Below are 14,893 nucleotides of genomic sequence, written 5' to 3' on the forward strand. Positions count from 1 at the left end.
TTTGCAAAAACTAGATCCCTGTATGGAATGCATGTTCCTCTAACCTGCATCCAGAGGACCAGAGAAAAACCTAATAGCCTGACAGTCAATCATCGCAGCAGCCATGAACTAGGGTTGGAATTGATATAGTGGTCTGGGGTCTAAAATAAGTTGAGGGTCTACTTTGGGGTCTTTTTTAATTTCAGGGTAGGGTGTAAGCTACAAATCAATTTAGAACTTGGCATGACGTCTAAATTAATTTTTGTCTGGGATCTCAACTAATTTTGAGGTTTGGTGAGATTTTGAATATCTACTTACTATCCCTTGGGTCATCCGGTCACCAAATACCCACAGTCTTCCCCTTGGCTCCCTACAGAGCACCTGTCCACCAAATTCCTCCCAGGGCTCCAGTCAACTTGTCTCCCCGCCTGCACCACTACAATACCCTGGTTAGGTTACATTTTGCCACATGCTACATCCCCATCATTCCAGTTCCCAGGGCCTCCCTCTCCATCCACAAGGACCTGACCCAGTCACTACTATTGTCCCCTCAAAGAGCCCCTGCCTTCCTACAGTCTTGGCCTTGTCCAGTTTGAGTCCCACCTCTGTTTGCCATCCTGACATTTTGTGTTAACAAAAGTGCTCTTTTCCCTCTACTAATGGGACCAAGACCCTTTGGCTGTATAATGAGAAAAAATTACTTATGGTGGCCCTCTACAAAGGCTAAAAGCCATTATAAGTAGTGAAGAAAACAGTGCTGTTACATCTTCCAAGGATTACCACACAGACCAGGAGTACTTGGATTTTCTTAACAAAGCTGATACAAAGAGTTTCAGTTGCTTCTATGAGTCCTATTGCCTGTTTGCTGGCCAAAAATATCCCTAGAAGCACCAGCACCAATATATATCCATTCCCTTTCTAGCACACATTGTCAATTTTTGATCAGTCTAAAAATGCACCATGAAAGGAAAAATACATCTGTTTCTAAAACAAAGTCTGTTAATATCAGTCAGTAGTCAAATACTCAAAAATGTAGCTGACAACGCACATTCAGCTGAAATGTATTGCTGCGCAGAGACTCACTGGATCCATGCACTGCCATACTTGCTGCCAGCCAATCTGAGGCAAGCAGCTGATGTTGGCGTGCAAATCACTGGTGATGAATGGCAGTAAAGTCATGCACCGCTGGCCATCGCTTGGGCGCTGAAGTCAGCTGCAGGATTCTTCCCCAGTTATGGAAGTGGACGTCGCACATCAAGGCAGCACGGGAAGGAGAGTAGAAAAGTTTGTCTTTTTTTTATATTTATTGGAGAAGAGCCATAGAACATTATTACTGGAAGAATCCCAGGATGGGGCACATTATACCATTGTGTTGGACATATATTACTGGAAGGGGCCCAGTATAGGGGGCATCATACCAAGCTGGGGGACATATATTACTGAAAGTGTTAGGAGTGGCGGAAGACACTAAATAAAAATGTAAATAAAGTGCCTTCGCCACTCGGGGTCCACCGTGCAGTGGATGGAATAACCGCTGCTAAAAGAGGCAGAGCACTAAGGCGGTAATGTGCACAGGATTTTAGCTGCACCCAGTGCACTGAAGCAGACTCTGTTATATGCACAGAGCTGCAAACAAAAGCATAAATAACGCTGAGCCTTTACAGGGTCACAGACTTCCAGCGATGCAGATACGGTATTAAAGGTCACAGGAGTAGCCTTAAACACCAGGACTACTCCTTCTAGACCTACCGTAAAAATAGGATGCGGAACGTCGCAACTGCGAACGCCCGACAGGCTGCAACCGCAGTGCGGCGTGAACTGAGCCACAGAGAAAGCACCGCTAAGCTGCAAGCGAGATGCAGGACGCTAGCTGCTGGTAAAGATGAAGCTTGAGCGCGCTGGCGCTAATACTGGCTGATGCCCAATCACTCACACAAATGTATTATCAGGGGGCAGGGGTTTCATAATAAGTCAGTCACCAGTCCAAGCATCCATCACCATACATACAGCAGCAGTATGAAAATACTAGCGCATGGCGGAACGGCCACGCGCACTTTTTATAGCGAGTGAGACCTGCCGGAAATGAGTAGGTCTCCAAAAGGAGCCAATAGGATCCAGAGCAGGACCTGAGCACCTGACTCCCGAACTCCAATGGGAGCTCGTCCCATGAGCATGCTCAGAAGATGGAACAAAGGACTTAGCCTCTGGAGATAAATGTGAGAATCTGGATTCCTGCATAGGCATGGTAGAAACCAGATTCCTAACAGAAAGGGGGCCAGGATGGGAGACATTATTACTGATAGGGGCCCAGGGTGATGGACTTTTTACCAGGAAAATGCCCAGGATGGAGGGCATTATACCTGGAAGGGGTCCAAGATGGAAGACATTATTACAGGAAGGGGCTAGGTGGAGGACATTATTACAGAAAGGGGCCAGGAATAGGGAGATTGTTACATGAGATAGCGAACAGGTATGTATTCACAGGATCTGGAATGGTACAAGGGTCCATATAACTGACGAACATGCAGGTGGGTGCCCAGGTTCAGGTTTTGCAAAGGGTGCCATTGTACTCTAGTTATGCCACTGCTGTAATCCACTGCAAATTGTACCTGCTTGGTAATGTAATCCACTGCAAATTTTACCTGCCAAGTACTGTGATCCACTGCAGATTTTGTGGCACCCCAGGAGTCTGGTTGCCACAGTGGCATTGCCTCCCTCACAGGGGGGTGATGACCTGCCTGGAAGCAAGGAGGGGTCCCTTAGCCAGGTAATACCAACATCCAACACTTTTCCTACTCCAGACCAGAAGGGGGAGCTCTAATCCCAGTTTCAGGGGAGCTTTCCTATAAGTTCTGGGCTGGAGGTGGAGTTAGTTGCAGTTTGTGAGAGTCTGTACAGGGGACAGGAGCTGTGAGGAGCTCCTCCCAAGAGCAGAGTGAAGAGAGAGGAAAGTGGAAGTTTAGGAAAGCCTGGGGTTTGGAGCTGTGACTAAGCTCACCCCAGGGAAGAGCGCTTGACACCGGACGCTGGAGTCCGTGGCTGCACGGGTACAACAGTCCCAACGGCCAAATCCAGAGGGCAGGAGACTGCAGGCCTCCTGGCCCCATCATACACAGGCACAGCAGCATCCCAGATCCGCCACGAAGCAGCGACACCTGTAATAGGCTCAAGCTGCCTGCCATACAGGCAAGGACTAAAGAACAGTAAGGAACGGAGGACTGAGCATAGCTTCAGGCAGCAGGGACCTCACAGACCAGCGCAGTAAGGAGGCCTCCAACACCATTTGGCTTAGGGGATGCTAAATTGCTTCCAGGCTTCCCGGATCTCCTTTACCATCTGTAATCAGTACCCTGGACTGCACCACAAACCATGAGTAGAAGTGTGAAGACACCCTGCTGTGTCCTCAGAGTTATTTACTGCACCATCCCCTCTGCAGTACAACCATCACCACTATCTTTAACATCATAAATGCCCTGGGACTTAGCTCTACCTGTGGAGAGCTGTACCAACTCTGCTGCATCACTATCAGCCCCAGCGGTCTCATTAAGCAGCGTCAGCTATCCCTTGCTGAATACCACAGGTCGCTTCACTAATTATATCTTATAAACTTCATTCCCCTTTTATCATTTTTATTGGACGCCCAGGGCCGCGGACCGGGTCACTGCTGCCGTGATACTTCCCCTTAAGAACCGGCCCGGTACCGAGTATCCACATGACCCTGGCAGGGGCTCCAATTTTACTAGCCTGGAAGTATAATCGGCTGCAGATTTAACCTGCCTGATAGTGTAATCCACTGCAAATTTTATCTGACTGGTACCATTATCTACTGCAGTTTTTACCTGTGCAAATTCAAGTAAAATTGACAGCAATTTGGTCTCATTTGGATTTCCCTTTACAGTAGTGTGAAATAAGAAAATGCATTAGAGAACGTATGGAGCGAGCTTTGTGCGGTTGTAAGGGAGGGACAGGACTGTAGTCGTGACCTGAATAACCATAATATCTATGTCCAGTCCTTCCCCTACAGAAAACTGTACTCTTCTCTCCAGCATACCTGTATCTCCAGATTCAGCTTCCTCTGGGCACTTCCCAGGCGACACCGGTCTCTCTTTCAGGCAACCCCCAGCAATGGAGACACAGTCCAAGTTAACTTTTACACTTTCTTTACTGAGTACTTCACATGTTCACAGTTGATACATCGTGACATTTACTAGTTTCCTCATCTTTCCCTTTCTGGCTGTCAATTCTGTGCAGTAAATGCCCAGACCGGACTGTCCTAGACTGCTCCCCAGTTCCTTCCTGGCCTAACCTCGCCATGATGACAATTTCTTCTGCCTGCTTCGCCCCAGACTCTAAATCATCAGTCACCAGGTTTGGGTGCCTCTGGTAAAGGATCCAGCCTGTCTGTACCGATCTCGTCGAAGCTCCAACTTCCATCATTTCATCAGTCCAACCGACTCCTGCCCTAAAAGCATCGGCCCAGGTGATGAGTCGCCACATCTTTCCTTTCCTGCACTGGCCCACTGCTATGACACACAGTGACCATGGGTAACATGGGCTGCAGCGCTTGAACGTTGTGTGGCTGCCAAGCTGTCTGCCAAGCTGCCCTAGGATCCGATAAAATCATATCCCACTCTGAGCAAAGTGTGATCAGAGTGTGATTACCATAATCAGATCAATTATCACCCTGGCCTGAAACTACAAGTGGTAGACAAGACAGAGTGTGCAGAACCCACACCTATTGGTAGCCTTGCTGTAATGCTCCTTTTTTAACAATAGGATTCTTGCATCATGTGGGTGCAGGTGCCCAGGAGACCGAGCCTCCTACTCACAGGTCTGCGTAGGTTATTAGCCATTATCCAAAGAGCATTTTTATTGAAGTGGAGGACAGCCCGAAGATTTAAACTGAAGCTGCAGGGAGTTACTCAACTGTCTGGGCTCTAGCACCGATTTTGCTTCATCCTTCTCCTACATCCAGCTTCCTCTGTGCCAGTCCTCGCCAAGTTACAATACTAATCTAGTGTTGAGGAGAGCCTTAAGATCAAATACTTAATTAACCTCAAGACATAAGAGTAGAGTTGAGCGAAACGGGTCACAAAAATTCAAAAGTCGCCGACTTTCGCCAAAGTCGGGTTTCATGAAACGAAACCCGACCTTAGCGTTAGGTCGGCCACGAGGTCGGCGACTTTAGCGCTAAAGTCGCGTTTCAAAAGATGCTTTAGCGCCCTTTTTCAGCCAGTCAGGAAGAACGAACACTGTGGGCAACGTGATGACATAGGCAGCGGTCACCACCATGTTTGAGAAGGGCATGCAAGTGATTAGCTTGCTTTGTGCGGCGTCACAGGGGGTATAAAAGGGCGTGCACGCCGACCGCCATCTTACTTATGCTGATCTCTGAATAGGGAGAGCTGCTGCTGCTGCTGATTCTGTAGGGTGAGCGTTAGTCAGAGAAGAAGATACCAAAAACTGCTTCTGCTGCTAGCGATTTTGCATGTACAACACACCAGTTACTGTGCAGTGCAAGGGGAGGCTATATTTTGGTGCATCAGCTCTGTTGGTTATTAGGCTGCCTTTTAAGGCTCCCTGATAGCTGCATTGCTGTTTTCACAGTGCTGAGCAAACTGCTTTTTTCAAAGCAATCCAAATTTTATTGTTTTGTCCTGGTGAGTTACTGAGCGTTCATTTTTTCACACACCGTACAGTGGTGTACGCTTCTCACACAGTACCGTGTACCGGCTGTTATCATGGCCAAATTGAAGCTATCTGTATGTGACTCTGTAAGAAAAAGCCGAGGAGTTTGTCCGTTCTTACAGACCTACACTCTAGGGAGATTCCAATTCTGCCCAATTCTATATACACCTTGTAGTTTGTCATACACTAGGCAATTTCTCCCTGTGACATTGCGGTGTAATCTCAACTGCGCTTGATACTAGTTCAGCGGCCAAATTGAAGCTATTTGTGTGTGACTCTGTAAGAAAAAGCAGAGGAGTTTGTCCGTTCTTACAGACCTACACTCTAGGGAGATTCCAATTCTGCCCAATTCTATATACACCTTGCAGTTTGTCATACACCAGCCAATTTCTGCCTGTGACATTGCGGTGTAATCTCAACTGTGCTTGATACTAGTTCAGCGGCCAAATTGAAGCTATCTGTGTGTGACTCTGTAAGAAAAAGCCGAGGAGTTTGTCCGTTCTTACAGACCTACACTCTAGGGAGATTCCAATTCTGCCCAATTCTATATACACCTTGCAGTTTGTCATACACCAGCCAATTTCTGCCTGTTACATTGCGGTATAATCTCTACTGGGCCTGAGACAATAGTTCAGCATCCTCCAATCTACAGTGAGCTTCAAATTCTCACCTGTACTATATACAGCTTCTGCCTTCTCATACACCAGCCAATTTCTGCCTGTCACATTGCGGTATAATCTCTACTGGGCCTGAGACAATAGTTCAGCGTCCTCCAATCTACAGTGAGCTTCAAATTCTCACCTATACTATATACAGCTTCTGCCTTCTCATACACCAGCCAATTTCTGCCTGTCACATTGCGGTCTAATCTCTACTGGGCCTGAGACAATAGTTCAGCGTCCTCCAATCTACAGTGAGCTTCAAATTCCCATCAATACTATATACAGCTTCTGCCTTCTCATACACCAGCCAATTTCTGCTTGTCACATTGCGGTGTAATCTGTCCTGGGCCTGAGACAATAGTTCAGCATCCTCCAATCTACAGTGAGCTTCAAATTCTCACCAATACTATATACAGCTTCTGCCTTCTCATACATCAGCCAATTTCTGCCTGTCACATTGCGGTGTAATCTCTACTGGGCCTGAGACAATAGTTCAGCGTCCTCCAATCTACAGTGAGCTTCAATTTCCCACCAATACTATATACAGCTTCTGCCTTCTCATACACCAGCCAATTTCTGCCTGTCACATTGCGGTGTAATCTCTACTGGGCCTGAGACAATAGTTCAGCGTCCTCCAATCTACAGTGAGCTTCAAATTCTCACCAATACTATATACAGCTTCTGCCTTCTCATACACCAGCCAATTTCTGCCTGTCACATTGCGGTATAATCTCTACTGGGCCTGAGACAATAGTTCAGCATCCTCCAGTCTACAGTGAGCTTCAAATTCCCACCAATACTAAATACAGCTTCTGCCTTCTCATACACCAACCAATTTCTGCCTGTCACATTGCGACGTAATCTGTCCTGGGCCTGAGACAATAGTTCAGCGTCTTCCAATCTATAGTGAGCTTCAAATTTCCACCAATACTATATCCAGCTTCTGCCTTCGCATACACCAGCCAATTTCTGCCTGTCATATTGCGGTGTAACCTCTACTGGGCCTGAGACAATAGTTCAGCGTCCTCCAATCTACAGTGAGCTTCAAATTCTCACCAATACTATATAGACCCTCTACCTTGTTTTACAGTACCATATAGCTGTTGTTATTTTGGGTACCTTTTTAATAAAAATGAAGAAGTATGGTGGAAGTGGCCGTGGAAGTGGGCGGGGGTTGCTAGTTGGTCCTGATGGTGGTGTTGGTGGTGGTGCTTCTGCTGGTGGTGGTGCTTCTGCTGGTAGTGGCAAAAGCACAATAGCACCTAAGGCAGGAGGTGGTGAGCCTGCGTCATTGTCTGGCTCCACAAGGCCTCGTAGTCTCCATTTTCTGGGAGTAGGTAAACCGCTTTTAAAGCCGGAGCTTCAGGAACAAGTTTTGTCTTACATTGCTGACACAGCCTCCAGCTCTATCGCCTCCTCTTCTGAAGTTTCAAAAAATAAAAGCACTGCATCGTCAGTGGAGGCTCCTGGTCAGGAACAACACTTTTCCTTGTGTCCTTCACCCCTACCAAAAGTGAAGGATGCGGCAGGCCACACTACAGATTACTCCATGGAGCTCTTTTCTCATACCATGCCTGGGTTATCAAGTCAAATCGTGAATTCCCCAGGCCAAGATGAATCTGACATGGAGTGCACTGATGCACAGCCACTGCTAGATTTATCTGCTGGTACATTCACTCAGAGCACAACATTGTACTCGCAGTGTACTGAGCCAGAATCTGACCCTGATGAACCTCAGGTGCCCCTTCCCGCATACTATACCACCATACACGGTGACACAGAGGAAGGTGCACATGACATTGAAGAGGAGGTGATGGATGACCCAGTTGTTGACTCAGATTGGCATCCATTGGGGGCAGAGGGTGCCGCTGCCAATAGCTCAGAAGAGGAGGAGGAGCATCCGCAGCAGGCATCGACATTGCAACAGCTGTTATCTAGCAGGCCCGGAGCAGTCCGAAAACGGGTTACAAAAACCAAAAGAGTTGCAGGACCTCTAGGCCAGACGGTCAAAATAGCACAGCGTGCAAGGCATCAAAATGTCTTCCATAGTAGGAAGAGTGCAGTGTGGCACTTTTTTGAACAAAATCCTAATGATCAGGCAAAGGTTATCTGTAAGAAGTGCGCAAAAAGACCTTTAGCCGAGGGAAAAATCTGAGAAATTTGAATACCAGTTGCATGCTTAGACATTTAACCACCATGCACTTGCAAGCGTGGACGGACTACCAAACCACACGTACCACATGTGCAATTGCTCCCAAAGAAGGTAGTCAGCAACGCTACATTCTTTCCCCCACTGTAAGGCCACCGGTTAGCACACCACCAGCAGCAAATGTTGAGGTGTCGTTGCAAGGCCAAAGCAGTCAGGGAATCACAATGTTATATCAACGAAAGACTGAATCTAGTGCATCAGAAAGAACACCAACTCCATCACCATCATCAACCCTCTCTCAGTCCACCATGTCCACCGCTAGTTCCACCATATGCAGCTCTCAAGTCCAGCTCACCCTACCAGAGACTATGAGTAGGACAAGAAAGTACTCATCCTCTCATCCACGTACACTGGGTTTGAACGCCCACATTGCCAAACTAATCTCGTTAGAGATGATGCCCTATCGCTTGGTTGAAAGCGCAGCTTTCCGCGAACTCATGGCCTACGCAGTACCACGCTATGACCTACCCAGTCGGCACTTCTTTTCTCGCAAAGCCATCCCAGCCCTCCACCTTCTTGTGAAAGACCGCATTGTCCATGCACTCAAGCAATCAGTGAGTGGAAAGGTGCACCTCACCACAGATGCATGGTCCAGTAGGCATGACCAGGGCCGTTACGTGTCCATCACTGCGCACTGGGTTAATGTGGTGGATGCAGGGTCCACAGGGGACAGCGGTGGTGGGACAGTGCTGCCTAGCCCACAGTATAGGAAACAGTTGGCTATAGGCGTTCAACCCTCCTCCTCCAGAAGTGAAAGCTCGTCCACAGTGCACAGTCGCACGTGCACTCCATCCGCAGCTGCCAGTGTTGCACACGAGGTGTCCCCCTATCGATCAGCTAGTGCAAAACATCAGCAGGCTGTGTTGAAGATGATGTGTTTGGGCGACAGACACACCGCGGAGGTACTGGCCGACTACTTTCAGCGACAAACTGAGTCATGGCTTGGCAGTCTACATCTTGAGGCAGGCAAGGTAGTTAGTGATAACGGCCAGAATTTTGTGGCAGCCATAGCCCTTTCAAAACTCAGACACATACCTTGCTTGGCTCACACCTTGAACCTGGTGGTGCAGTGCTTCCTCAATAATTATCTGGAGTTAACAGCCCTGCTCCATAAGGTTCGAAGACTGTGCTCGCACATCCGCCGGTCGCCGGTACACTCCAGTCGTATGCAGAAGCTGCAGCGATTGCTCCACCTTCCCAAGCACCGCCTAATTATCGACGTTGCAACAAGGTGGAACTCCACCCTGCACATGGTTGAGCGGCTGTGCGAACAGAGGCAGGCCGTAATGCATTTGTGGGAGGATACACGGGCAGGCACTTTGAGGGCAGACATGGAGTTGACAGGTGTGCAGTGGTTGAAGCTGAAAGACCTCTGTAAAGTCCCACTTATGCGTCTGCTCATGCAAACTTTGACGCACATTAAGGAGCAGGCGTCTGCAGCCGAGGTTGATGAGGAGGAAGAGGTGGAGGGAAGCCTTGATGACAGTCAGCCATTGTCTGCTCCGGGACCTCTCCTGGATGAGGTGGAGGAAGAAGAGGAAGAGGAGGAGGAGGATGATGATGGGGATGATTATTTAGGGGAGGAGGATGCTTCTCATGGGGCAAGAGAAAATGTTGGCATGGCAAGGTCTGGTACAGGCTTTGTGCGTGACTGGAGGGATGTGGATTTGCCAGAAAGTGCTCCTCCACCCAGCACTCGCAGTGCATCATTGACATCGGGAACATTGGCCCACATGTCAGATTATGCCTTGCAGATCCTAAAAAGGGACCCCCGCATTGCCAAAATGATGAACGATGATGACTAATGGTTGGCCAGCATCCTGGATCCATGCTATAAAGGCAAATTCCAAAACATAGTGCCACAGGAGAACCTTGACCTAATATTGGCTAACAAACAAGCAACTCTGGTAAACCGGTTGGTTGAGGCATTCCCAGCGCACAGCAGCGGTGATGGTTCTCACACGAGCCATAGGGGCCGGGGGCAGCTTGGAAGAGGTGTTCATGGTGCACACATCAGAAGTGGTGTTGGAGACAGGGGTTTCATAACCATGTTGTGGACTGATTTTTCAAGTCCCGCTCACACGACTGGTAATACTGCATCGATTGAAAGTGACAGGAGAGAGCAGTTGTCAACTATGGTTACAAACTACTTCTCATCCCGTATCGATGTTCTCCCTCACAGGTGATTCCCATTTGACTATTGGGCCGCTAAACTGGACACCTGGCCTGAATTGGCACAATATGCTTTACAGGAGCTCGCTTGCCCAGCTGCAAGTGTGCTATCGGAAAGAGTCTTCAGTGCAGCTGGATCAATCCTGACAGAAAAAAGGACCCGTCTGTCGACCCAAAATGTGGATGATCTAACCTTCATTAAAATGAACCATGCATGGTTTTCTAAGGATTTTGTCCCACCTTACCCTGATGACACATAGGTTGCCAGAAAAATGGCTTGCTTTGGTCCTCCTCTTCCTCAGACTTGACCAATTTCGCCTTTAGCAGCAGCTGAATGTCCCACATCAACATATGTAAACCTCCCTAACTGGGCTGCCTCCCCCCCATGGCTGGGGTCACCAGCTAGCGCACGCAACCGTGTGAGTGCCGTTGCCCTGGACAGGTGGGTAGGTTGACTCTTGGGCGCGGGCACTGGCACAGGGTCCCTCATAGTGCAATCAAGTGTCTCTGACAGTGGGGGTGCACACCCGCCATCAGACACACCACCGTACTATGAGGGGCCCAGTGCCAGTACCGACGCCCACGAGTGTGCCCCCTTGCTTTGGCAGGGCCCCAGCATTTGCAATGTTTACCTCTCCCTGCTCCACTGTGTAGTCTGGGCTGTCAAATCCTTCACTGGGACTGCCACTACAAATTTGTTGAACTGATAGATGAAGGTTAAGACGTAGCTATGCCCTGTCCCGCTGACCGGGCTCTAGCTTCAGATGATCAATGGCTTCCATTTCTTATGGACGTCGACTCACAATGACATGCAGTGGTGGTTTATCATCAGCTTTCACAGTTTTCCTACTCACAGACGTGTGACATTCCGGCGCCCATTTTTAAATGTGCCCTCTCATGCCAATCCCATAGAATCGCCTACGTCCTGTGGCTTCTGTCTTTTGCACTCCAAAGTTACGTCACAGATCATGATAGGCAGTGAGCAACATGTTTACATCTCTCCCTGTGATAAAAATTTGATGGAGATGAGTAACGCTGATCGGATCAACGGTACTGCGATACAGCAACACTTTCTTCACAAAGAAATGTTTTCGCTGTCTCCACACACAAATTAATTGAGGGTCAGCATCGCCTCTGAGAACTGTGAAGGAAGTTTTTCCCGTGATTATTAATTCCTAGATTTCTTCAAACACTAGACTTTATGTCAGTAATTGTATGCATCTCATTTCCTATTGCGGAGAGGCTGGACTGTATTACTGAGACAGAAATATGCTGTATATACTCGAGTATAAGTCGATCCGAGTATAAGTCGACCCCCCCTAAATTTGCCTCAAAAACCTGGGAAAACGTATTGACTCGAATATAAGTCTAGGGTGGGAATTGCCGAAGATACTGGTAAATTTAATGCTGCACAACATACAGTATGCCCCCAAAATGCTGCACAGTGAATGCTGGCCCAAATAATGCTGCACAACATACAGTATGCCCCCAAGATGCTGCACAGTGAATGCTGGCCCAAATAATGCTGTACAACATACAGTATTCCCCCGAAATGCTGCACAGTGAATGGTGGCCCAAATAACGCTGCACAACATATGCCCCCATAAATGCTGCACAGTGAATGGTGGCCCAAATACCGTAATGCTGCCCCCAAAGTGATAGGATTACTGACAACCCTATCATGTTGCTGCCGCTGCCGCTGTCCCTGCTGGAATTTAAAAAAAAAAAAAAACACTATATACTCACCTACGTTGATGACAGCTGCTCCTGAGCGTCGCCGACTCTTCAGTAACTCAGGCAGAGGGCGCGTGCTTTCCACGTCATCGCGCCCCCTGCACATCACTGCCGGAGGACGGGAGAGAGCGGCGCGCAGAGATTTTGAACGCCGCTGCGGCCCTATCATCACCCGCCGCCGCCAGGATGCTGCAGGGGACCGCAGACGCACACCGGGGACCACGGAGACGACTGGGACCGCGGAGATGACGGGGACCGGGTAAGTTGGTACCGTGACCCGAATATAAGTCGAGGGGGGTCTTTTTCAGCCGCAAAAGGGGGCTGAAAAACTCGACTTATACTCGAGTATATACGGTATATGAAGATTTAAAAATACCACCAAAAGTGTATACTGGTGTACGCTTCAAATCCATTTCCTTTTTTCTACTTTTTAGATTTTTGTCTAATCCATACTGAGAACACGGAGATTTTAAATGTTTAAACTATGCTATATATACCTGCTATCCAGTGATAATGTACCCTTTCTCAACTTTGTACAATCTGGTCAAATCCATACTATGCCTGAGACAGTCTGAGCCTGCCTCCTGATCTATAGACATAGGTTTTTAATGTGTAAACTATGCTATACATACCTGTAATCCGGTGATACGTTACCCTTTCTCACCTTTGTCCAATCACGTCTAATCCATACTGGGCCTGAGACCATCTGAGCCTGCCTCCTGATCTATAGACATAGGTTTTTAATGTGTAAACTATGCTATACATACCTGTGTTGTGAGTTCATTTTCCCCTTCACCGTCGATGTCTGATGAACTCCCTCTTCTGGTGAAGGAAGGTAGTGAGGCTGATTACCAAACACCTGATCTGGTAGATGATGACTGGGTAACAGGAACTGCTGACTGGATATAAGGCAGCCGACACCCTTCTGAGTCGCTGGTGATTTCTCTGCTGTATTCTTGGAGACCAGTCTGATTCCTGCTTCCCAAAGATAAGTTTTTGCTCTGCTATTGAACTTATTAGTTTTGTTTTGTTTACCTTGTTTTTTGGAGTTCAGCCATCCCCGGTCGGGGGTGTGCTGAGTTCCATTTTTGTCTCTGATCAGTTTGTCTCTTTGCTCTGTCTTCAGAATTTACCTGAGTGCTGATATAGTCTTTTTGAAGTCCTAGCGACTTCAGGGCCTGTTTTTCCTATCAGACGGTTGGGACATTTTTTGGTAGGGTTTTTTGCGGATTGCAGACAGCAGCTTTTCCATCCTGTCCTTTTTAGTTAGCTTGAGCCCCATCATTTGCTCAACCTATCTTTCTATCTGTGTTAGTGTTTTCATCTTGCTTCACCGTCATTATATGTTGAGGGCTGCCTATTGCTTTGGGGTCTGCTCTGGGGCAGTTTAGATTTCCCCTTTCTTTCTTTAGGCCTATTTAGTTCTCCGGCTGTGAGTAATAAAGCTAAGAAATCGCTAGCACAACTACAAACGGACATACCACACCACACACAGAATCGACAAAGCTTGCAATCTGTCCATCTTTTCTGTAGCTTGTATGGGTGTGGCGTCCCGGGTGGAGTCCAATTAAGCCACAGGCTCCACTCCTGGTGGTGCCCTTTTGGACATTCCTTTAAGGTTCAGCTTTGCAATCATACAGCCCCCGGAAACCAAACACTTTGCCTTCATGGACGCAGTTTGGAGGTTCGTGGGAATAATGCCGCCCCATCGCAGTTGGCATAATTTATTGGTGGGAAGTTCGACGGTATATGATCGTGTTCGATTTCAGAATTTTTTGTTTTGTATTTTACATTTTTATTCCAGCCTTTCTTGACTTCATAAGGGCATGTGTTGTGGGCTCATCTTCGGGTTTGCCTCTGGCTTCTGGTGAGGGTTATGGAGCTGGCTGTGCTGACAGAGGAGTAGTGAGTCCTCTATCTGGACTCCCTCTGTTGGTGAAGGGAGGTAATGAAGCTGATCTAAATGGCAGACACCGGCCACCTGAGGAAGAGGACTGTGATTGGACATCAGGAATTTCTGATTGGATTTAAGGCAGCCGACTCCCTAGTTTCTTGGTGGTGATTTCTCCTGACTGTGGCTTCTGGTTTCCAGTTTTGTTCCTGCCTTCTTAAAGCTAAGTTTTCTCTGCTATTGTTCATATGAGTTTTCGTCTTGTTTACTTAGTTTTTGTGTTCAGCCAGCCCTGGCTGGGACTGGGCTGAATCCCCATTTTGTCTCTGATCAGTTGCTCTCTTTTGCTCTTCAGAATATACCTAAGTGCTGATATAGGGAATTGAAGTCTAGCGACTTCAGGGCCTTTTTCTATCAGACGTGTTGGACATTTTTTGGCAGGGTTTTTTGCGTGATTGCAGACAGCAGCTTTTCTTTCCTGTCCTTTCTAGTTAGTGAGGGCCCCATCGTTTGCTCAGCCTATCTTTCTATCTGTGTTTGTGTTTTCATCTTGTTTCA

Source organism: Dendrobates tinctorius, unplaced genomic scaffold, assembly GCF_039654945.1.
Source record: "Dendrobates tinctorius isolate UK_male_01 unplaced genomic scaffold, ASM3965494v1 ptg000006l, whole genome shotgun sequence".
Lineage (NCBI taxonomy): Eukaryota > Metazoa > Chordata > Amphibia > Anura > Dendrobatidae > Dendrobates > Dendrobates tinctorius.